Source organism: Camelus ferus, chromosome 15, assembly GCF_009834535.1.
Source record: "Camelus ferus isolate YT-003-E chromosome 15, BCGSAC_Cfer_1.0, whole genome shotgun sequence".
Lineage (NCBI taxonomy): Eukaryota > Metazoa > Chordata > Mammalia > Artiodactyla > Camelidae > Camelus > Camelus ferus.
Window position 1 is genome coordinate 13,653,477 of NC_045710.1, and position 25,511 is coordinate 13,678,987.

Genomic DNA, 25,511 nt, shown 5'->3' on the forward strand with positions numbered 1-25,511 from the left:
CCCTCCTGGGTGTCTGGCTGGTCCAGGTCTCTGGGTCTGAAGGACAGGGCCCTGAGGGCTGCTGGCTCAGTGTTCAGAGCAGCATCTCAGAGCTTCAGCCTGAGACTTATGGGTCCAGGCATGTAGGTGGCAAGGATTTTGTAGTCCAGTGTCCATCCCCTCCTGAGTGTGGGTTGCAGGTCCCCACAACGCTGGGGCTCAGGCAGCCAGCAATTACGGAAAGGGGCAGCACAGTTCGGGGATGGAGCCCTGGGCAGCCTGGGGAAACGTGCTCACCCTCTGCTCTGTCGCAATGGTCTTGCAGCCTAAGGTGCATCTTCTCCCCCACCCCCAGCACCCCGAGTTTCTCATTTGCTTGGTGCAGGGGTTGAGAGGAAGCCTGTGAAGGCTGACGCTGGACTGCAGGGCTGCTGCTGGGGCCATCACTTTCCCGCTTTCTCCCCACCCCCACCCTCCCTCCCCTTCCCCTTCTCGAGCCCCCTCTTCCTCTCCCAGAACCCATTCTCCCTCCCCCACCTCACATCACTGTAGGACTCTCAAGCCACAGCCTGAACAAACCACGGAGACCCCTTGCCCTTTCTATTACTCTCTCTCTGAGGACAAAACTTCTAAGCCAAGGGGAAACCCAATTACTGTGCCCTTTTGTCTTTTTTTTTTTTTTCTGAATTACTCCCTAATCTATCTATTAAAAAACAACCTCAAGCAGGATCCTAAATAAATGAGCTTTAAGCAAGGGAATTATCTATGTGATTCATTCTCCCTCGGGGCAGATATGCAATTTAGCTTTCAGCAAAGTGCACAGTGACTTAACCTAAGAACAATGACCATCAGTCCCATCTGTCCCCACGAGAAAGAAAGCACTCCGTGTCAGTGCCAGGGGCTCTGACCCCATTAGGGACTTCTCTGGAGGTGCTCCTGTAATGGTGACATCTCAACCAAAGTGGGCTTGGAGAGGTGAGAGCTGCAGGCAGGGGAAGGAGTCTCATGCAGTCCCCAGGGCTGAGCAGAGCTGGGCAAGAGGGGACTCCTCCTTTTCGGGGGGGGGGGGTGTTGCCCACCTCAGCAGTCTGTGCTGATTGGCTTACCCTCTCCCTCTTCCTCTCTTGTTTCCCTTGTCTCCTTCCAGGTTGCTGCAGGTGCCTCCCAGCCCCAGGACAAGGGTGGGGGTGGGGAAAGAGGGGTCATATTCCTGTGTTTGGCACTAGGTTGGCACCTAGGCACTTGGCGCCGTAGCAGCTGCAACCCTGCGCCACAATCACTTACCCATGGGCTCGAACAGGGCCAGGGACGTGGAACTGAATCAATTTTTTTTCTTTCTAGAGGAAATGGGTGTCATTGCTCAATTTAGGGAAAAGGCTGATTCCTGCCCCGGACTTGCCCGAACACTCAGGCCCTGCCTGAGTTCACTTGAGTTTGCCAGACCCCGTGAGCCCAGGCTTTCCTTGCCAGCCCTGGGGCATCACCCACTGCACCCTGCTCTGCCTTGGGTTCTGCTTTCTGGAAGCCCAGCATCCAGGGACCTGTGGGGGCCACAGTGGTAGCATTACAGGCTAAAATATGAGTAAGCCTTCCCAGAGCTATAGAATCTCATGAAACAGAAACACTCAGCAATTTACAGCAGTCTCAGAACCACAGCATCATAGAAAAGCAGAACCCCACACTTCAAAAAGATTTTTAAAGTAATCTGTCTTCTCCCAGCACAGCGGCCCCACCTGCCTTCTGCCCTTCTTTCCTCCTCCGCTATCTCCTTGAAAGGAAGTTTGTCCTCGGGGTAGGCATTCCAGGGCTTCTCCTTTCCTCCCTGGATCTGTGGGGCCCCACACTTTGCAGGACCCTTGCAGTTAGGAAGGGCCAGGTGACATTTCTGCCTGTGCAATATGAGCAGAAGGAACGTATGTCCCATTTCTGAGTAGCGGTCCCCACAAGTCATCTTCTCTAGTATCTCTTTTCATTCTCAGCATGGCTGCAGCCAAGTTTGCGTTGAGATGGCAGGGCCACAGGTCCAAGCCACCTTTGACCATTCATCAAGACATTGCATGGAGGACAGTGCCCTGGAGAGAGGCCCAAGCTGCAGCAGCCTTTATGTGAGGGAGAGCTAGGCTTGTTGAGATTTGGGATCCATTTGTTACCACAGTATAACATAGCCTGTCTGGCTGTGATGTTGTGATTTATAGTAAGAAAAAAAAAATATATATATATATATATGGTCTTCCTCACCATTCCTGGCACCTCTGAGCTTGTAAATCCCTTGGAATTTCATAAGTGCTGAAAGTGGAAAAGGTGTCTTTTGTTATATTAATGAGGCAAATTTTGGACCACATCTAAGGATGGGGGCTCTTTGCCTGGAGAACCAATCAGGTCATTAAAGAGTAGGACTGCTCTGTCCCATTACCCAACCTCAGGGGAGGGGCGAGGGGCTTGAGATTGAGTTCAATGATTAATCAATCATGCCTATGTAATGAAGCCTCCATAAAAACCCAAAAGTACAGAGTTCAGAGAGCTTCTGGATTGTTGATTATGTGGAGACTTGGGAAGATTGGTGCCCTCGGAGAGGGCAGGGAAGCTCCACACCCCTTCCCAATTACCTTGCCCTATGCATCTCTTCCATCTGGCTGCTCCTGAATTACATAATTTTGTAACAAACCAGTAATTTAGTAAGTAAAAAGTTTTCCTGAGTTCTGTGAACCGCTGTATCAAATTAATCGAATCCAAGGAGCGGGGTTTTTGGAACTTCTGATCCACAGCCAGTTAGTTGGACGTACAGGTAACAAACTGGGTTTCATCTGGTGTCTGAAGTTGGGGGTGAGGGGCAATCTTGTGGGACTGAGCCCTTAACCTGTGGAATGTGATGCTGGAGCCAGACTGGAGAAAGAGCCTGGAGTCCGGACGGAGACATCAATGGTTTAATGGATAGGGAGGGATTTTAGAGGTCAGAAGCAAGGTCCTAGGGCAACTCCCCACCGTGAAGGTGGGCAGGACAGGCGGCAAGCTGCTCCTGCGGGTAGAGGGAGGTTAGCAGTTACAGCGGGAATTGATGTCAGTTTGGTTCATTTGTTACCAGGGAAACCAGCAGAGGGGCACGCCCCTCACCACACCTTTGATAAGAGCAGTCACTAGCTGGGGCCTGGGGCAAGTATGTAGGAAGGTCAGTCATGTGAGTAGGGTGTAGGTGAAGCAGGCTCTGGTTGAGCAGGGGACGTTCAGAGAGCAAGAAAACAGCAACTTTGAGTGGCCTGACCATGCAAAATATGTTTCCAGGGGATTCCGTTGCTGGTGGTCTGGGGACCAGTTTGAGAACAGCTGCTCTGTACCTTCTGTTAGATCCCCCCAGGAACCCACCAGCCCACGTTGGTCACGGCTGCAGAGGTACTTCTGCTTTGCTACGCCCCACAGAACAGAACCCTATGCTTTGGCACCCACCTCGTTGAGCTGGGGAAGTCTGTCCCTTCCATGGGCCGTGGGCCTCCCTGCATAAGGCCCACAGTAGGTGGGCCAGAGCAATAAGTGGCACTTAGTGAATACTTATTGAGGAGATAGTACATGGTGTCCTTACCTCTGAAATTTCACTAAGCTTCAGGCTCTTGGTACAGAGACCACTGTGGAACTCACAATGCTCACCTTGTGAGCCTTAGAGCAGATACCAGCTCTCAGGTGTGTTGGAGAGGGGATGGTGAGTAGGGAACGTACCTCAAAGTGTCCTTCAGTAGGTGAATGGATACATAAAAAATGGTACGTCCAGATGATGGACTATTATTCAACACTAAAAAGATATGAACTATCAAACTATGAAAAGATGTGGAGGAAAATTAAATGCATATTACCAAGGGAAAGAAGCCCGTCTGAAAAGGCTACATACTGTAATATCCAACTCTGTGACATTTTGGAGAAGACAAAAGTCTAGAGACAGTAAAAGAATCCAAGGGTTGGGGGGTGGAACAATGAAAAGATGGAGCAGAGAGGATTTTTAGGGCACCAAAGACTGTATATGATCCTATAAGGTGAACTCCTGTCCTTATACATCTTTCAAAACCCATAGAATGTACAACACAAGATTGACCCCCTAAGGTAAACTATGGACGTTGGGTGATAATGATGTGTCATCGATTATAACAAATGTCCCCCTCTGGTTGGGGACATTGATGGTCGGGGACGCTGTGCCTGTGTGGGGCAGGGCGTACACAAGAATTCTGCACCTTCGTCTCAATTTTGCTGTGAACTTAAAGCTTCTGTAAAAACAATAGTCTGTCAGAAACTCCCCACCCCAAACCCCCCAAACAGAAGTGTGCTTCATCCTCCCACCGGGAGGGCTCTAAGCCCACGAGCTGATAAGGGGGTCCTTCTATTCCTGTGAACACCTGGCTTGGCAAGCCTGCTCCTGCTGTGGGATCTGCGGACGGCTTTCCCTGTGCTCACAAGGGCCAACTCTGACTTCTGAGAAGAATTGTGTTGTCTTGATTTCTGCAGATGCAGACAGGCCAGCTCATGCTTGGCTGCTATGCAGATGGTGTGGGCTCCGGCTTCCTGGGGGGCCGGCTGGGCCAGGCCCTCAGCGTTTCTGCACAAAATTGATGCACTACTTCTTAAGGCACCGTTGCTGATCACGTGCCTGGCTGGGGCTCCTGGGCACGAGGCTACCAAAGCAGTGGACTATGATTCCACTCTTGCTGGGCGCCAGCTCTCAGAGAGCCCGGGCAGACCATCACCGGGCAGGGCCTCACCAGGAGCAGCCTGCCAGCAGGAGGACCTCTGATTCTTAGTACAGAAGGCTTCAAGGCTGACTTTGGGGTGTCCCTCCCTGTCCCCAGGAGAGGGCTGACCCTGCTAGAAGTCTGTGGGGCCTTAACCCAGCTCTGCAGCTCTGGAAACCAGGCCTACCTACTTCCAAATTCCAAGTGCTTACTCGTGATTTGTAGAGAAATAGGCAGCCTCAGCCCAAGGCTTTTCTTGGGTCAGCACTGCTGTCTAAGGATCTCTGGCTGGGTCCTCACGGTGGTCAGTAACCGAGGCTGGCCCCAAGCTCTATGTGCTAAGCTCCAGCCCTGCCCAGAGTCATACACATTCCCCTTCTTCTTTCCTTCCCCCCTTCTTCTTCTACTTAAAAATTTTTATCATGAAAATGGTAAACACACAGAAAAATTGAGAGGATTGTATAAACCCCATGTACCTATCACCTAGATAGGACAATTATTAACATTTTGCTATATTTGCTCCACATACATTTTTTGCTTAAGTATTTTAAGGCAAATTGTTGACATACATTTTACCTCTAAATATTTCAGTCTGCATCTCTAAAAGAATAAGTTATTACATACTAATATCACCGTTAAATCCATCAAAATTAACAATAGTTCTTTAACATTGTCTAACACCCGGTCCTATTTAAATTTCTGCAATGGTTTCAAAAATGTCCTTTATGGTTGGTTTACTCAACCCAGAATTCAAGCCAGATCCATGCCTTGCATTAGGTCATTTTATCTCTTAGGTCTCTTTTAAACTAGGTCTATACCATTCTTCCAGAGCTATAGACAACAGGTTGAAGAAAGCAGGTCAGCTGCACAGGTCACACTCAATCTGTGTGTGGATTCCGGGGCAAAGGTACAGGGGGACAGACCCTACTTTTTCCTTCCTGGGCCTGGGAGTCCTCAGTAGGCAGCACAGTGATGAGGTGCAGGGTCCCTCGTGGCCCTGGGGTGTTTCTGCTTTGAGGCCCAGAAACAGGGAGAAGCTATCCTTCCTTGGGGAGCCACTGCGACATGCAGAAGGGGCTGGGGAAGATGGCCTGGAACGAGAATGAAGCTTTGATACTAGCGGTGACACCAGATCCCTCTGGGAGGGAAAAATCCTGCTGAGTCTCTGGGAAGGACCTTTGAAGATGAAGGTCAGTAACTCAAAGCTTGTCAGGGCCCGGGACTTGGGTACTTCTGATCCCTCTGGGAGGACGGGGCCTGGCCAGGCCTGGCAGCCCCTACTCCGGCCCACACACAGTCCCCTTTGATGGATGCTCGGCCCCACCCTTCGGCTCCCACAGCTTCTCTTCTGCCTCCAGTAGTGTAGCAGCTGTCGTCATCCACCCACAGCTGCTGCCGCAGCAGCTGTGACATTAGCTGTGACATTGTCCAGGCTCCTTCCTGCCTGAGCCTAGGGCCGCAGCTCCCGCTCTGGCCCTGCTCCGCAGCGCTCCCCGGGGGCTTCCGGGCCTGTGGCTCTGCGCATGCTCACTGCAAACAAACAGAACTTCCCAAGTCAGTCTGGCCGCTCACACCTGCTCACGGTGAGAGGCCGCGCAGGACTCAGGAGGAACTTGTAAAGCAATGGCGTAAATGAGGAAGCAGCATTTTTCCCCCCCAACTCAATGGGAAAAATTAATTTAAAGGTTGATCATCTCCAGCATGGCCAAGTGTGTGGGGAAACAATCTCTTGCTCTCTTGGCAGAATGTAAATTGTTCAGCCTTTTGGAGAATATCAACATTAAAAATGTGCATGTCTTTTCATCCATTTTTCATTCAACAAATATTTACTGAGTCTACATGCCAGACACTATTGTGGTTGAGTGGGGATACAGCCATGAGTTAGATGGATAAGGTACCTGCTCCTGGGAAACTTATATTTTAGTGGGAAAAGCACACAATAAACAAATAAGTCTATACTGTCATTTGTAGTAAATGCTATCAGTAAAAATAAAACCAAGTAAGGAGATCGGGTGTAGGGTAAGTTGTTACTCTTTCAATCCTTTGGTGTAGGAATTCCACTTCTGGGAAATGCTCAGAAATGCTTACACATGTTCATGAAGACACACACGAATGTTCGTAAGAGCAAGAAGTGTAAACACTTGCATGCTTAACGATAGAGGGGGCGGTCAGTGAACTGTCCATCCGCACAGATGGATAATCTACCGCCATGAAAGAATGAGGCTGCTCCACGGGACTGAAGACACTTTTTTTAAGCAAAAGCAATTGTCTTAGTACAATATATACAGTAGGATTCATATTAGTAAAATGATACTTAAATATATTGCAAATGAGAGAAAAAGGTCTAGAAATAATGGATGATTTCTGGTGTAAGGAAGGGGAGGGGGTAATTGTAAAACAGGACTTTCACTTTTTACTCAAAGTACTCCTGTATTGTTTGAATTCTTTGACCAAAACAAAAACAAAAACAAAAAAGACCTCATCAGCATATATTTATGTATTCCGTGAGTTAAGTAAAAAACAAAACACAGTATCAGAAATAGATGCTAAAGGAAGCTAAATGGCTCTTCAGGTTTGTCATACTGACTCTGCCCTATGGCTTTTGGTCCTGAGGAAGAAAGTGGAGTGAAATGAACATTTGCTCCCTAAACCCAAAACTCTCAACAGCCTCTGCTGGCCCCAAATCATGGGGTCAAGAGAGCGGGAAGGGACAGGAAGGGAAGGACCTGCTTTTATTGAACAGGGTGCTGTGCCAGGAGCTTAGCTGCATCCACAGGGAAGGTGCTCCTCCCGCCATTGGAAGATGAGGAAATTGAGGCTCAGAAAGTTAAGTAGGTCACCCAGGGTCACAGTGTTGCTGAGTGAGTCAGGGTTTGAAACTACATCTGTTGAGCCCGAGTCTGTGCTCTTGTCTGGTGTATACGGTAGGTTTCTAGGCAACAACAACTACCCTCCAGGGGGACCCAGCAGTGGGCGGGTCCCTCTTCTGATTTAATGGCAAATGTGGACTCTCTAGCCAAGCTGGGTGTTGGCCTGACCCTAAGCCCAGGGCTAAAGGAGGTCATCACCTTCCAGGCCCCTAAGTCCTGGCTCCTGGGAAAACGGGGACCCATGGTTGCTTCAATCTGCAGAAATGACCATAATCAGAGTTGAGAAATGATAGTGACAGTGATAATAATAATAACCAATATGGAACAATAATTATAAGGAAGATAGTACTGGACTTTGTTCTAAGCATTTTGCAAACATTGATACATATTTTAGCTTGTATCATCCCCCTTTTACAGAGAAACCTGAGGCACAAAGCATTTAATAACTGGCCCCAGGTCACGCAGCTAGAAAGGAACAGAGCCAGGATCCAAATTCCTGTAATCTTCAGAACCTGTGCTCTTGGCTTCTGTTACATTGATTCCTCCAAAGCCAGTCAACACAAGCAGTCCCTACTATGTGCTGGGCATTGTTGTGGATACTTAAAGTATATTAACATTTTAAGTGCTCTGAGACAACCATAACTGATAGGTACTATTAGTAGCTTCATATTACAGCTGAGGAAACTAAGCACAGAGAAGTGAAGTCACTTGCCCAAGGTCACACAGCATGTAAATGTAAAAGGTGGAATTTGAGCCCACACATTCTGACTACAGAGTTTGTGCTCTTTAACACTGCACTATATTAGCAGATAGGCCCTGAGACTTTAACCCCCTCAATGTACATTTTCTATTTCTAGAAAGGAGTCCTGAAAATCCCCAAGGGGCATTTGGCATTCACTTGAGCAAGAACAGCTGGTAATTCCTGATCTCTGGTCTTCTGTGGCTGGGGAGCTAGTTGTTGCCTGGTGACTCACTGTGCTGGGATGGACAGATTAATCACTTTACCGTCCAGATCCTGCCTGCGGTGACACGCTATCACACTTGCAGGCATGGGGAGGGGCTGCAGCTCCAGGATGAATGAGCCCATTCGAGATCAGAGCGGGTGATGGTGGGGGGATGTTCAGGGGACAGACCTCAAAGAGCCCTTGTTTCTCCGTCACTTCCCATTTTCTTTCTACTTCAGTAAGATGAAAAGACAAAAGCAATTCTAAGGAAATGTAGCAGAAGTGTCCGTCCAGCTCCTTTCGTGTCCCAGCAAATGAAGCAGACCCAGCCTCCCACCTCACTGTGCTCTGGTGCTGGTCTCCCACTAGGGCTCCAGGCACTGCGCTAGGGTCACCTGGACACTCAAGGAAGTCTCACGTGGTGCCTGGCTCAGAAGCAGGCTGGTGTCAGGCAGCTTTGTGCATTTGGTGGCTTCATTGGAAACTCATCAAACGCTTGGCACAGGCACTTCCCTCCTCCAGTGACAGGAGCTCACACATAAAACTGCTCTGAAATACGATAATGGTGTCTGTCAATTTCTGCACACAGAATGCTGTTTTCTACAGCAGGGCTGGTTGTCTTGGGCTTCTGGAACTGTGTGGGCTTCCAGATCCCCTACTCCCTGGAGCAAGGTTCCGACAGTATATAGAGTATAAGAGAGCAGGACATGGTGAGGGAGAGGTGGTGGCTAGCTCATGGGAGCAACCACCCCTCTGCACTCCATTTGTGGGGTGGAGGGGGGTGGGGTTCTGAGGACATTCCTTAGCTGGAGAGCAGGCACAGCTGCGAATGACAGCAGCTGCAGAGCCCAGAGTGGGTCTGAGCATGGCCTCTCCCTCCCTGGGCCTGGCAGACAACCTCCTGTTCCCCAACCACAGTGCTGGCTCTGGCTGGCAGCGCAGGGCACTCTGCCTCCCCACTGCAGTGAGGTTTGAGCAGGTGCAGGGGGGAGGGTGTCTTAGGAGGTGAAGGACAATGAGAACAGAAGTGCAGAGGTGGCGTTGTGCCTGGTATTTGTGAGACTGAAAGGAGGACATGTTCATTGTTTGGATGCATTTGTAATTTTAGCCTAAATCTTTCCTGAAGGAGGTACTACTGGAATAGGGTGAGTGCTGAGCAAGCATTGAAAGGTTTGAAGGAGGGTAAGGACTAGATCAGGAGGCAAATCTGCCTGCAGGGTGGAGGGAAGCTGGATGGAGCACACACACTAGAGGTGGTCCAGGGCCCAGGTAGGAGGCCATTATGGACTGGACAAGGAATGTGGTGGGGGGAATGGGAAGACAGGAGCACAGGAAGATTCAGGGTTTGGGCAGAGCACGTAGGGTTTGGGATGTGCAGTTCCCCTCTGTCCTTAGCCCTGGTACAACAATACGCTTAAGGCTGTCCCCTCTAGGAGCTAAGTGGACCCCCAAAGGTCCTGGAGAATCTGACAAGAAGTCTAGTGGAAATGTCTCTTAGAAAAGCTGAGAATTCTTTCTACTGGATGCCGTGAAGATTAGAGATGACAGAGCATCCATCTGAGTGACTCATTCCTGGGCCATGATGTTGAGTGGGTCCTTGCCCTCAGCCACTACTCTTGGTGTGCCAAGATTCCCACAGCAGTCCTTTGTCAGACCACAAGCCATGGCAGCTCATGGATTCAAGCACGTTTGCTGGGCTTACATCTATTGTGGTTATTTTCTTAACTATGCTCAAATGGTCCTATTCTAAGCTGGTGGGAGCTTATTCAAATTTTGGCTTTGACAGCAAAGCCGTCAGCTCTTGTACATTTCCCTCCTCGGACTGGTATCAGGCATCTCTCCAAGTGGCCCCGGTTCCTTTTAGCGGGAAATGGCATTGAGAGATTACACTCTAGGCATATTTGTATCCCTCCTTTCTTGGACAAAAAAAAAAGCATAATGTAAACTCGGGTCTGCACTTGGATTTTTCCTTTAACCCTATAGTGACAGATCACTCAACAGCAGTCTGTGGAGATAGTCCTCACTCCTTGTTATAGCTGCATAATACTCCATTTTGTAGCTGTACATTCAGCTAGTTCTTTCCTGATGAATATCTGAGTCGATTCCAGCCTTTCTGTATTACAAACTGTCCTGCAGTGGATAACTTCGTGTGTGTCTTTTTTGTACCTTTGCCAGTGTATAAGCACACATTCATTTTCCTGGGAAAAGAGTCTGTTCCTTTCATTAGCACTCCAACAGTTAAGAGCTTATTACCTTTAGATTCACAAAATCTAAGAATCTGTGCTCTTAAGCTCTGGCAAGTGCCCCAACCCTGCCATCTCAGACTACAGTTTCTCCACCAAGCAGTGAGGGGACCCGCAAAGGGACTTTTAGGGCCTTTCTCCAGAGTCTGGACACACCCAGGCTCTCCTTGCAACACCCCCTTGACCTGACTCCTTTCTGCCTTTTGGTGGGAAGTGCCACTCTCACTTCCTAAATTCAGGATCAATTATCCCCCAGGGGACCTAGGGGCTGGATGAGTCACCTTTCTATTGGGAAAGGTCTCTGAGGTAAGCCACGAGTGTTGCTGAAAGTTCAAGGTAAACCAAGGGTCTGATAAATGAAGTAATACCCAAACTACTGCCCCAGAATGGAGAGGATTTGGCATTCAGGAAAAAAAATAGCTAACAGGGATTAATAAGTAATCAGACATTAATTCATTGTGAATGGAAACGAGTTAAACTTCACTTGGGTGGAGGAGGAACCGGGCTGCCTGTGGAGTGTGCTGCCCTGCCTCCAGAGGGTTAATCTTCTCATGAGTGCCGGGGGTGGGGGTGGGGTGACTAATTAAGATTTTTTTTTAAAGTCTCTACAATGTAGCAAAAGCCCCCAAATCTGAAGTCCCCTCAGAAAGAACAAACCACAAATCCTCAAATTGTTCTCCTGGGTACACTACACTTAGGGCCCTGTTGGTGGATGTCTAGCAGGAAGCAGGTCTGGTATCCCAGGAATCACAATGACCACCCACAGAGAGGAGGGTCAGACCCTGTTAGACATTGGCCATCATTGAGACTCCAACCTGTATAGAATTCTTTCCCAGCTGAGCACATAGAGCCTGTGACAAGCAGCCCTTCTCCGGACCCTGGGCCTCTAGCAAGGAGCTACTAGTGGGCTTGGGGTCCAGGCTGAGGCTGCCCTGGGCAGAGCTGACCACTTAGCCTGGCTTCTAGGCTTTCACAGAGAAGTCCGTCGGGAGTTAGAGAGGGAAGCTGGGGATGATCGCCCAGCAGCCAGCCTGGGGCAGAGCACAGAGCACCCACTCAGCAAAGGTTGGTGAATGAATGTGAGGGTGGAGTGGACAGAATGCATGATGAGCTCCCCAGGGCTGCATGGCTAAGCAGGGCGGTGGAAAGTGTGATCTGGTGCTTCCCGCCACCAGGCAGAAAGTGCCAGAGAGGTTTTGTTTCTGCAACTCAGCTTCTGCCACCCTTGCATTTCCCAGAGTGATTGCCACATCTCTTGCCCCCCCTAATCCATGAAAACAAAACCCATCTCCCTAGATATTAACCCTCCACCTCTCACACCTACCAAGGACATTTCAGAAAGCAGCAGCAAGCCAGAGATGAGAGCCCACAGCCTTGAAAGACACTGGTCCAGCCTCCTGGTCCCCAGCCCCGAGCTCTGCCTGCCAGGCACCTCCCTGCTTCCTTCTTCCTAAACTTCACGGCACCCAAATGTTCAAAGTCAGCCAGGAACCTCCACCAGCAGGAGCTGTATGCCGGGCATTCCGGGCCTGATCAAGACCTGGGTAACACTGCTCTTCCTGGGCTCTCGTGGAAACACTTTCTGCTGCCACAGCCATTATCTGCCCAGTGAGGGCAATTTGGGGGCTCTCTGAGCATCTTCCTTGCTCTCTCTGCCCTTTTTGTGGCTAGGTCACCCCTCTCCAGGCCCTGCTTAGCCTCAGAAGGGCTCCCTTGAGCCAGTCTCTGCAGGGTCCACTTTCTAGTTGCCCCCAGAGTTTCTTAAAATCTTAGTTGTCCTCGATGTTGGCATCACGGAAGTAAAAGCCCAAGAGCAGGTTTGTGCTGTGGGTGGGGCAGGGGCAGGGGCAGGGTGAGCACTGGGTTTCTGGACCTAGAAGACCTGTTCTTACACTGGATCTGTCTCTGCCCAGTGGTGTGACCTTGACTGGTCACAGGAGAGGGGCCAAGAAGCCAAGACTGCCAGAGTCTCCTCTGAGCAAGTCATGGTCTGCCTGCCTACTGCAGTCCTCTCAGTTGAATTCCCTGCATTATGGTTGCCTCAGCTGTAAAATGGGTATAATAATTCCTTCCGCACTGGGTTTTGGTATGAGTCCATATAGAGGTAATTACAGGAAACTCACCGCAGAGCAATTTGACGATGTAAATCAGGGTAATCCCAGTTGTCTGGATCCTCGTCTTGGCCTTCATTTAGGGTCTGTGCTTTTGCTATAGCTTTTGGCACCTACCTTCCCTTGGCTGAATTCTTTCTCCTTGTGGAAGATGGGGACCCTCTTCTGTGACATCGAGGCTCTCACACCCAGGCTGTTGGCTGGAGGGTGACTGGTGGGAAAGTACATGGCTGAGATGGTCCCCCAGCTCTGAGATGATACCCATGATCTGGCTCATCCTGCTTCTCCATTCCCACCATAATGGTGAAGGGAGGGTCTACTCTGGGGAAAAGAGTGGAACCTGGAATATTGGGCCTGGTCCTCTTACTCGGCAGGCTCTGGCCAAATCCAAGCTCCCAAACCTGTGACTGCTCCAGGTCAGCTGTGGGATCTCAGGAGACAGGCTAATTCTGACAGGGAATCCGCTCACTGGCAATCCCAGCTCCTGCCATCAACTCAGATACTTGTGGTCTAAATAAGAAATTCTAGAAAAGAGAGGGGTGCCGAGATCCAGCTGGGCCTGGGGGGAGCTCATTGGTGGACAAGGCCCCACAGGACCTAAATCAAGACTCTGCTTCATCTCTCCTACCTTGGTGTCCTCTCTCACCAGGTGTTCTAAACATCAACCAGACGTGTCCATGTCTCCACCCCATCCTCCCTCTCAGGGGAAGGTGTGAGATTAGTAACAGCAGAAAAGACCAGCAACACCCAGGGTTGGGAAGTCCTGGGAAAGAGACCTTTTCCTACACTCTCAGCTCATCCTCAGAGGAAGGTGGTATAGCAACAGATATCAAAATTTAAAGTATGTGTACCTTTTTACACAGAAGCTTCACTTCTAGGCATATACCTACAAAGATGTAAATATGAAGAAATTCACTTAACATTATCTTTATTAAATGAAAGTTACAATCAGCCTAAATGGCAACAGGGAAATAGCTAAGATGTCAATAATAGTGAACCGATTAAATAGTTACTAAGAAGGATACTACATCTCTGTATTCAATAACACAGAAAAAATCTGGAAAAAGTGGGGGAAAAGCACAGAGTAATACGTATAGTATATTCCAATATATACATATGTATGTAAAAAAGTGCACACATAATATGGACACATATAATATGCTTACAGAGGCATCTCCTAGGATGTATACCACAATACAGTATAGTAGATAGTATGTAACAGCATGCAGTATGGAACAGTATATAGTATATAATAGTATGCAGTATATAACAGTTTGCAGCATATAAATATATGACTGTATGCAGCATATAATGGTGGTACGCAGTATATAGTATGAAGCATATAATGGTATATAGCATATAACAGTATATAGTTTATAACAGTGGCAGTATACAATAGTATACAATATATAATTGTTATGCAGTATATAACAGTATGCAGCATATAGCGGTACAGACCAGTGTATAGTACATAACAGCATATAGCATGTAACTGTATACAGTGTATAACAGCATATAGCATGTAAGTGTATGCAGTGCATAACAGTATATAGCACATAATAGTATACAGTGCTTAACTATATGCAGGATACAACATTATACAGTATGTAACAGCATATGGCATGTAGCAGTACGCAGAGTATAGCAGTGGGTGGTATATAATGGAATACACTATATAACAGCATACAGTATATAACAGCACATAATACCAAACAGTATACAGTATGTAACATATACCACAATGCATGTCCAAATGTTAACAGTTGTTAGTCCTCATAGGGAAACAGACTGCAGGTGATTTAAAAATTGTTCTTCCGTATTGACTTAGTTTTCTGAAAGGCAGTATGGTGTATTGGTTTAGTATCAGGCTGTGGGACCAGACTGCCAAGGTTCAAATCCCAGCTCTGCTGATTATGAGCTGTATAATCTCAGGCAAGTTGGCTTCTCTGAGCCTCAGTTTCCTCATCTATAAAATGGAGATAATAACTGTATCCACCTCATAGGGTTGTTGTGAGAATTTAAACGAGTAGTTTCTCACATACATGAAGAGTTCAATAAAAGTTACTAGACTTCATTCATCAAATATTTAGTGTGCGAGACACTGCTTTATTAGTTTTTCATCTACATAATTGGAAAAAGACCCTAAGACAGCTATTTTGTTTTTTCTTTTTCTTTTCTTAAGGCAGCAGAACCTAAAGAAATAGACATACTGTGTTCATGGATTGAGAAAGCCAATATAGTGAGGATGTCATTTCTCCCCCAATTGATCTATAGAGTTAAATGCAATTTCTACCAAATTTCCAGCAAAGTTTCTTGTAGACTTAGACAAGGTTATTCTAAAATTTACATGGAAATAATCTTGAAAAAGAGGAATAAAGTGGGAGGAATCACTCTACTTGATATTAAGTCTTACTAAATAACTACCGTAATCAAGACAGTGTGCTATTGGTGAAGGGTAGACCAAAATCGATAGAGAACCCAGATATAGGCCCATGAAGGATGGCTTTTTCAACAAATGGTGCAGGTGCAATTGGCTAGCTACTGGCAAAAGAATGAACCTCAGCTTAAAACTCAGACCTTATACAAAAATTAACCCAAAATGGATTATGAGCTTAAATGTAATATGTAAAACTATAAGATTTTCAGAAAAAAAAAAAGGGTAGATCTTTGTGATCTAGGAGTAGCAAAGAGTTCTTGGACTTGGCAATACAACACGAGCCATAAAAGGGAAAACTGATAAAGTGATCTCATCAAAATGGAAAACTTGCTCTGAGAAAGACCCTATTAAGAAGGTGAACAGGCAAACTGCAAACTAGGAGAAAAAAACTGTAAACTATATGTCCAACAAAAGACTAATATTTAGACTATATAAGGAGCTCTTAAAATTCAATAGCCAAAAAAATGCACAAAATATCCAATTATAAAATGGGTAAAAGACATGAAGATTCATTTCAGAAAACAGGATATAGAGGTGAAAAGTAAATACATGAAAAGATGTTTATCATCATTGGAAAACACAAATTAAAACACAACGAGATATCATTACATGCCTATCAGAATAGCTAAAATGACATTGGTGACATCATGGTCACATGGCTAGAAAGGGGTCTCCTGGTGTCCAGCCAGAGCTGTTCTGAAGTCAAGACTGGAAACATTCAGAGTCCAGAGAGTGGGCTCTGTCTGGAAGAGCCCGCCCCTGCTGCCTTGGCCACCCACAGCGTGGAGCCAGCCAGGGTCAGGCTGCCCTCAATCCAGCCAGAGGCCAGGCTCCCTGTTCTGCCTCTCTGGACAACTCAGGACAAGCTGTTTGTAAAGTCAATTTATTTTGAATTCCCAGCCTGGTAACTTAGTCTGGGATTTCATGAGAGTGAACACTTTCATTTCTTTCATCTCAGTTTCCTTTCATGCTACAGTAGTCTCCCCTTTTATCTGTGGGCATATGTTCCAGGACCCCCAGTCTGAAACCTCAGAGAGTACCAAACCCTATATATACTATGTTTTCCCTATATTACACATACCTATGGTAAAATTTAATGTTTAATTAGGCATAGTAAAAGATTAACAACAATAACGAATAACAAAATAGAACAATTATAACATTATACTATAATGAGAGTTATGTGAATGTGGTCTCTTTCAAAATATCTTATTGCACAAATGTAATGCCTTTTCCATCTTAACTAAGAACTTATCACACACTGTGGCCGTAACTTTTGCAGTTTGAGGCATGACAGCAAAAGTAGCATGAATTTCTTTTTCTTTCCTCACAATTTCATGGGTAGAAGATTCGTTCTTACCATAGGTGTTAGCAACCTCAGCAAACAATTTTTTTCTTTCTGTCTTTATCGAGAACTTGTCCCTTTTCACTTACAGGCAGCACTTTATGGCTTCTCTGTGGAGTATCCACATTGCCAGCACTACTACTCTTTGGGGCCGTTATTGAGAGAAATAAGGGTTACTTGAACACCAGCTCTAGGATGCCTCGACAGCTGATCTGATAACCCACAGGGTTGCTAAGTGACTAACGGGCAGAAGCTAGACAAAGGATGATTCACATTCTGGGTGAGACAGACTGGGACTGCGAGAGATTTCATCACTCTGCTCAGAATTTAAAACTTAATAATTGTTTATATTTGGAATTTTCCATTTAGTATTTTTGGACCACGGTTGACTAGATAACTGAAACTGTGGAAAGTGAAACAGTGGATAAGGGGGGGTGACTACTGTTTTTATGAAAGAAATCATACAATTTTAAATAGTCAGATAAAAGTTCTAAAATAACCTGTTAAACTATTTTCAATTCAACACAATAATAGCAGTTCCTTATCATACGCTACCGGTGTGCCAGACCCTGTGCTAAGCACTTTGGATGTATTACCTACAACTACTTTGTGAGGAGATATTCTCTTTTTATAAACTGGGAAACAGGTTAAGAGAGGTTGAGTAACTTGCCTGAGGTCACACAGCTAGTAAGTGGCAGAATGAAGAAATGAACCTAACTATATCTCATTCCAAAGCTTCAACCCTGTGCTGCCTCCCAACAAAGCAGGATAAATGCCAATGTCACCTATTAACTCAGAATGCACATAAAGCTGAAGCAAGCACCCCGCCCCCCCACACCCATGTCAGTGGTAAACATGTTATTCCATTGGTCAGAACTTAGTTGCATGGACCCTACCTATTTGCACAAGAGATTAGGAAATGTGGCCCCGCTGTGTACCCAGGACACAGGAATTGGTTAACACATAAAAACATCTCAGCCAAATTCATCTCCAGGAATAGTTTTCTCTTCATCTGAACTCACATACAAAGTCAACGTCAGGATGGTCTGATAGGGTGCAAATCAGCCAATCTTTGTACAATGCTGTGAACAGACAAGCCACTCCTTGTTCCTGGTAGAGCCAGGGCAAGGCACCACGTTCCCCGCAGAAATTTAGACAATGGATTTTCAGTCCCTTTTGTCCTGCATCCTTTCTTGTCCTGATGCAGAGAAGCTGTGCTGGCCAGGCTGGGCTGGAGGCTGGACGGGGCTGAAAGAAGCTCGGGTGCTGTGCTCACACAGGCTAACAGGAACCACACCCTCTCATCACCCCATCTGCCTCTGAGCTCCTTGCTCAGACTCGGCCAGGCAACATGTGTGCATAGCCTGGACCAGCTGGGCCAATCGCACCCACTGCTCACCCTGCCAGCCCAGAGCACAGACAAGTACTACCTGAGCGAAGGCCCCCCGTGGTCCAAGCAGAGAGTCCACAAGTTCTGTGCTGCTGCCTTCCCTGCCTTGGCCTTTCAGGCCGGCCAAGTCAGCCTATTTTGTAGACAACTCATCTCTCAGAGACATCAGGAATTTGCACTAATTCAATTAAGCAATTAGCCTATCAAGCGGCAGGAAATGCTTGGACTCTACGCTGTTGAAGGGAGCAGGACTACAACAGAGCGTCTGTTGTTTGGTCTTTAAAAGGCAGTTAGGAGCTCGCCCACGATCGTGCCAGTCTCCCTGCAAGGCTGTACACCAGAAACAATGACCTGTCTTTGAAGATTATCTGGTTCATATATTTTATTGGATGTGCTGTGGGTAGTGCTGGGAGCCAAGAAACCAAGCTTGAGGGCTGGCTCAGCCATGGACTTTTTGTGACTCTGGACAAATCCTATTTGAGCCCTGGGCCTCAGTTTCCTCACCTGTGAAACGGGAATGAGTAATGTCTGGTCTTCCCACCTTGCAAGGTTGTTATGCAGGTAATTTGGGGGCGGGGGAGGTTATAAAAGGCAGTAAACATACACAGATGGAAGTCTCAGAGTCACGATTGTCCTTGTGGCATACTGTTGGATGAATGACCCAACAACTGTCCTCATCCTTTCTTCCTTGCCACAGTCAGCTCTCAAGGCTAACAAGGCAGCACCTCATTTTCTTAGCCTCTGGGGAGTGCAGTTAGGGTGGTCACGTGATAGATTCTGGCCAATGAACATAAGGCAAGTGTGCGGGCGGCTCCTAGGAGGAATTCAGCTCTCTTGATTGCAAACAACAACAGCAGACGGGACTGACCCGACCCTCCTTCCTTCCTGCTTCCTTCCACCTTGAATTCTGAAGCGATACCAGAAGACCATGAAGGGACTTAGGGCCTATCCCAATCAGGTCCGGCCGCACTTTAATTACCTCTGCCAAGACCTTATCCCAAATAAGGTCACATTCAGAGGCTCCCGGTAGACATGAATTTTGGGAGGATGCTATTTAACCCACTGCAATCCCTCACCCCCCAAATCTAATCCATCAGCAAGTTCTATTCACTTCACCTCCTAAATGCGTTCCAGACCTGGCCACTTACCACCATAGGGATTCAACCACCTGCTCCAAGGCCCCATCAGCCCATACTTGCCTCTACACCAGGCTTCCAATGGACCTTGCTGCTCGTACAACTCTCTTAGGCTGGGAAGGCAGATGGGGGTCCTCAGTCCTGCCTCAGTGCAAGGTACATGCTTCTTTATGGCTCATAGTTCTAGAGTGTGTGATGTCCTCTGTCCCCTACGCAGCCCCAGGCCATGTGACTCCCATGGCCCTGTCATGAGTGTCAACAGCAGCCTTGAGAGCACTGCAGCTGGGATCCCACTGGGCTGGACCCACCTGTTCTTTCAGAGAGAGCTGGGCAGGTGTCTCCTAGATGCATGCACACCTGGCTGCCTTGTCGGGGTGGACTTGATCTGGATTGTGCGGGGGAGGTAGCGTGGGAAGGTGTCTCCAGGTCTCCTCTGCCTGGAGCCTCAACAAGAGAGATAAGTAGCCACATGCCCTCCGGGGGTCCCTGATGGATGCCTCCCTCTTCTCAAAACTGACCAGGTTCCTGGGCTCCATGGGATTTCTTCTGTGCCCTGCCGGTGGCAAATGTCCTGGAAACTTGCTGTTGGGGCAAGGCTTTGAAGAAACCAAGAGTCCTAACCAGTCACAGGTGATTCAGAGGTGAGAACCAGCTGGCAAGCGTGAGGAGAGTCTTTGCAACCAGGCTCATGGGTCGATTGAGGCCAGCAAGTGGTGATTAAAGCACCTGCTGTCTGCCTGGCACTGTGGGTTTGTGGCTTGGTGGGGGCAGGGCAGGGAAGTGCCAACGTGTCCCTGCAGAGGAATGAGGAGGCATCTGTGGTGGGGTGGGTGGATCCGAACCTGATGCAGGCAAAATCTCAGACAGCAAGAGTGCACCCACTCTCAACCCACAACAGGCCCCTGCAGCCCCCAGATCATAGGAACCTGACAATGTGTTGGATGGGGAACAGGCCCTGCTCCGTTGCTAAGGATGTTCCTGCCTGGAGGCAGAGGACTGTCAGGGATGACTTTGGGAGTTCTAACCTGAGGAGTCTGTGATTCTACAAGTAGACTGGGTCTCTTTTTCCTCCATCTTCCCCCTGTCTTCCTCGGACGAGGGGCTCGTGGAGGTATCTGGGGCTCATTCTTAGAAAGAAATAATATTAAGCAGTTTCTATTTTAGACAGAAATACTTTCATAAGGGATCTTTCAAAATTTTCAGTTTGATGACTATTTAAGGAAACAGCAAACAGCCCCCACAAACACAGCTTAGAGCAGGAGGCCTCTTCCAGTAAGACCAAATGCCAACCAGAGGGCTCTGGAGGTCACCCAGCTTCCTGGAGCACCCTGGCTAGTGGATCTCAGGATGGACCCCAGCACCCTGGAGAGATGAGGTGGGGGTGGATCAGGGGACGGCCTACAGCCCAGCCAGTGGCTTATGAGGTAATTTACTCCAATGTCTCAATGATTTTTTTTTTAATGAAGCGGCTCAAAACATCTGCAATCTGTATGCCATCCCATCAATGGTCTAGTACACTTTGGATTATACTTGGAATTGAGCATGTTTGGAGCACTTACCTTGAATTTGGAAAATTGAACATCCTTAGGACCACTATTTCCCTCATTATCTTTGGTAATTTTGTAGAATGAGAAATATCTAACTCCAAGAGGGGCCCTCCTTTCTACCCCTCCATCCACCAAGTATCTCCTACATTACTGAAGAGCTAAAGTTTGAGCTGTAGTTGAAGATGAAAAGAAGCTTTCCAGAAAGACAAGGAGGAGAATGTTCTGTGCAAAGGTGCCTTGGAGTCACCAAGCATGGTCTACCCAGGATCCAGCAGTTAATTCTGCACGAACGGCACACAGGGAGCCTGTGGAGTGGCAGGGGTTTGCGGCAGTGCTCAGGGTCAGACCGTGCAGGGTCTTGTAAGCTACACCAAGTTCAAACGTAATCCTGGTGTATACAAGGGTTCTTGAAATGACTTAAGAAGGAAATGAGCTTCTGAAGTCAACATTTTATGAGAATTTTTAATCCTCCACCTGGGAGCACATATACAATGGTCCCCTTTCTCCAAGGACTTAAAAAATGCTTCTTGGATCGAAGCTAGACTGTGACTGTCCCAATGGCAAAGGATATCTCACCAATCCCCCACGGGGGGAAAGCCTCTGTCTGACTCTGTCGCTGGCAGAACCTAGCATGACGGGTGGTTCGTTTAAGCAGATGTCACAGAGACGGGGTCCTGCTGACTGCTATAGCTAAGTGTGCTGTCTTGGTAAAAGGGTCCCCAGGATGATCTTGGATGTAAGCAGGCCTGGGGGAGAAAGAGCTGTCTTACTTCTTGGGCCATTGAGTTGGGTTGGGTTTGGACTTGGCCAGGAGAGAAAGTGAAGAGGGGGAGAAAGGAAGGAGACAAGTGGCTCCGGATTGGGGTGGGCACAGAGCCAGCGCTGCCTTTCCTCCCCTAGACCCAACTCGTGTGCTCCGAGACCCTGGGAGCCCTCCACGGAGGGGCTGCGGAGCCCCAGAAGAAAGCCCTTTCATTGCCAGAGCTACAGACCCACATTAGCCTTTAGCCCACATGCCTGCCACCATCTGGCAGGCCAGAGGCTGGGGCTGGTGCCAGTTCCTAGGCCAGGGGCTCAGCTGCAGACAGGGCATCTGGTGAAAGTTTGCTGATCGCCTGCCTGGGAACAGGCTTCCTCTCCCTCAGCCTGAGCCCTGGGGCTCTGAGACCCCCTTGGACCACAGGTCACAGCTCTGGACTCTCCTCATGCTTGATGAGCTTTGTACTGTGAGTCACCACTTGGCCAAGAGCCACTTCTGCCCTTCCCCTAGCCCCACGTTCCTGCCATGAGGGCCGCTCACTTGCCTGTTTTCTTTCTTTCTTTCTTTCTCTCTTTTTTTTTTCTGCTGCCAGAACCTTTTCATGTTTCATTAGGAGGGAGACACACTATCCTTTCCACTCCTTGCCCCTTCCACTAATTTCCTTTTGGATGATCCATTTGTTCCTCCCTGAGGACCCAGACAGGACCCTGCCAAAGCCTGGCTCTGCCTCCACCCCTCAGGTGCTGTCCTGAGGGGACCAGGACTTGACATCCTCCCCAGGGATCAGCAACGCCAGGCTCCACCTATTTAGTTCCATCCCACCCAAGACAGAAGCCCAGGCCCATGTCTTTCTCCCCAGAGTCCCAAACCAAGCCCAGTGTCGGTGTAAGTAGCAACTGCACTGATAAGAAGGCCCTCCTGTGAAAGCTGGCAGGTGCCTTTCAAGACAGACAGCATGGGAAATCTGAGTGGCAGCGGCTTGAAGATCAAAGTCTTGTCTTTTTTGAGGGGAGGGAAGATCAGATTTCAAAGAGCTCTTAGAGGGAGGACTTAACCCTGCCTTGATTTTCCTGGCAGCATTCTTTTCATTCTGGGCCAGTGATGTCCTAGCCTCCATGCAGAGGCTGCTTCCCCAGATGCAGACAACACCAAGAGGGAGTTAAACCCTGGATGGGATACTCTCCCCACCCCACAGGGAAGAGGCAAGTCTTGACAGACAGCACATGGACAGAGCCCACCCCATCACTGCACGGCGAACGGTCAGCAACCCCAGTGATACTGCGACCAACTGCTTCTTACACAAGAGGAGGCCAAGTCTGATTTCCCCTGTTGCCACTGGAATAATTCTGATCCTAATCTCACCTCCTCGGGGCCAGTAGTTGGTTTTTCACTCCACTTTGAGATGCTGTTCACCTTCCTGCCAAAGAGCCCACAGTCTCTGGCATGGATCAGATGAGCCTGAGATGTCCCCGAGGAAACAGCCAACAGAACAAGGCCACAACTTCAGTACAGGTAATAGGAAGACAAGGTATATGGCAAGAGGGTGGCTTCTGGTGTAAAAGAGAGATCTGAGCTCAGTTCCGGCTCTGCCGCCTAAGTGCTGTGAGCCCTTGGGCAACTCCCTTCACTTCTCTGAGTCAATTCTTCATCATCGTCTTCGTTGTCATCATCAATGCCATTTACTGTGTATTCTATGCCAAGCAATGATCTCATGTAAGTCTCATAACAACCCTATGAATAGATACTTTTCCTATTTTAATAATAAAGGAATAAGGTTCAGGGAGATTACTAAACTTGTCCAAGCCCAACTCAGCGAGTAAGTAATTAAGACAGGGTTTCATCCTGGCTCTGTCTGAGTCCAAAGATCGTGTGTCACAGGTTGAAAGGTGGCCCCCAAGAAGACATGCCCCATCCTAAGCCCCAGAAGCTGTGACTGCGACCTTATTTAGAAAAAGGGTCTTTGCAGTTGTAATGCAGTTATGGATCTTGAGATGAGATCATCATGAATTATCACCAGGTGAGCCCTAAAATCAGACAAGTGTCCCTGAGTAGCAGGAGAGAAGTCAGAGAGAAGAGGAGGAGGATGGACGCCAGTCTGGAGTTATGCAGCTGCAAGCCAAGAAACGTGTGGAGCCAATGGAAGCTGGCAGAGCCAAGGAAGGATTCTCCTCTGGAGCCTTGGAGGAAGTGTGGCCCTCCCAACTCCTTGATTTTGCACTTAGGTCCCCAGAACTATGCGAGAAAACATTTCTGTTGTTTTAAGCCACTCAGTCTGTGGTCATTGTTTACAGCAGCCCTGGGACACACACACCATATGATGTAGGGAACTGCACTTAATTGCTAGAAGATGGGCAAAGAAAATCTACTTGCTGGAGCAAACAGCAGTGGAGAATTTCATAAGGGCTCTTAGGTCCTCCAGGCTAGCTGGGCCTGTCTGACAGCAGCCCTGGTTAGCATGTCCACGTGGCCTTGAGCTGTCTCCCTTGGGAAGCCAGGCTCTGCAGGGACAGACTGATTCCCACTAACTGAGGGGGCTCAGCCTGGGCCAGGCACTCTCTCCTCCCAGCAGCTACCCTGCCTTTGTGCTGCCCGTGGCTCAGGCCGCTTCTGGCTGGAGCCCCTCCCTGACAGCGGAGGTGCCGAGGAGAAAGTGCTGGCAGGTCATGGGGTGGGGGCGGGGAACAGCATAAGCCAGGACCACAGCTCCAAGGCTATTAAAGAATCTGACTGAGTCACTCCTTTGCTCAGAAACATTTTATGGCGCCTCCTCCAGAATCAAGTTCAAACTCGTCAGCCTGGAATTGGAAGACTGATCTTACCCCAAGCTGCTGCCAGTTTCCTGGACTCTAGGGATCCTGAATGCTGATCCAGCTCTCCGAGGGCTGGCTCTGTGGCTGAGATGACGTCCTGCATATCTGCGTTCCCCATCATTCAAGTGACCCGAGAATACCATCTCAGTCTGTGCAGCCAGAATGAACAGACCCAGCACACCCTCCCCGGGGCTCCTCCTCTGCTCCTGTCCCAGCCTGCATTTCCTTGAGCTGGCTCCGCCCTGCAGGACAGGCCAGGGACAACCTGCTCTCTTCCCTCCTGGCCCAGAAGCTCTTCAATGGCAGTGTCTGATTCCCTCCAGTTATTTTCCGGGCTTGGTACATAGTAGCTGTTCAATCAGTGTTTGTTGATATGAGTCGTGTTGAACCGATTTAAAAGCATTCCTCCCCAGACTGAGAATGATTCCTCTCCTTCCTGAGGGTTTGCGTTGCTCCTGTGTTGGTAGCTTCTCAGCTCCCAACTTATTCTTGCCCTCTGACGTGATCTAACCTCTGCTCACCAAATCCTGCTTCCCCCTGGGCACTTTAGACTGTACAGCTGGACAGGCTGCATACTGCCCAATTCCAGGTGACACCATTCACCGAGACCACAGTGTGAGTGGCACCTCCCCTGCCCCCAGAGGTGTGCAAAGTGGTGGCCCTGTCCTCGGGTGCCTTTTGTCTCCAGATGCAGGGAATTCAGACTCTGCTTTCCTTTCTGGGTATTTTATCTTGCCAAGCAACTCAAGACACGGCCAGGGCTTCCTTCTAGGGCTGCAGAATCTCCTTACAGATGCAGCCAGCCCCCCAGAGCAGTGTCCTCAAGGGGACACCTCGTTTTCTGTTCCCCTCTCTAGTCACAGAACTAGATGGGTCCCAAATCAGGTCGCCCCCACCGCTGTCCATGTGCCGTGCCTTCTGCCTTAGTAAGAAGATGTACAATGTATGGTCCTGACTGGGGCAATTTTAGATGGAAAAGGAGCCCTGAGATATTATTATACCAGGACAACCGGTGTAAAGGGTGACTGCCCCTGACAAGCCGCAATTCCCGTCCAGGCCGGCCTCACACCGCAACCAGTGGTATTTCTGCTATGCAGCTGAGAGGGAATACAGCCCAGGAATGGTCATTTCTGCAGACAGAAGGGAAATCCAGGGCCAAAGCAGGGTGAGATTTCCAGGGAGGGGTCCCTTTGGGCCCTGTGATGGGACCACTGCTTTTGCATTCTGTGT

General features: G+C 48.5%; 1 long non-coding RNA gene across 1 annotated transcript; it reads right to left on the bottom strand.

Moving 5' to 3' along the window:
- Positions 1 to 5,184: 5,184 nt before the first annotated feature.
- LOC116668907 lies at positions 5,185 to 24,443 on the bottom strand. Its single transcript, XR_004326166.1, has 2 exons — positions 24,291 to 24,443; positions 5,185 to 6,218 (listed from the first exon to the last, which is right to left on the bottom strand). It is a non-coding gene; the product is annotated as an uncharacterized LOC116668907 (long non-coding RNA).
- Between the last annotated feature and the right edge of the window lie 1,068 nt (positions 24,444 to 25,511).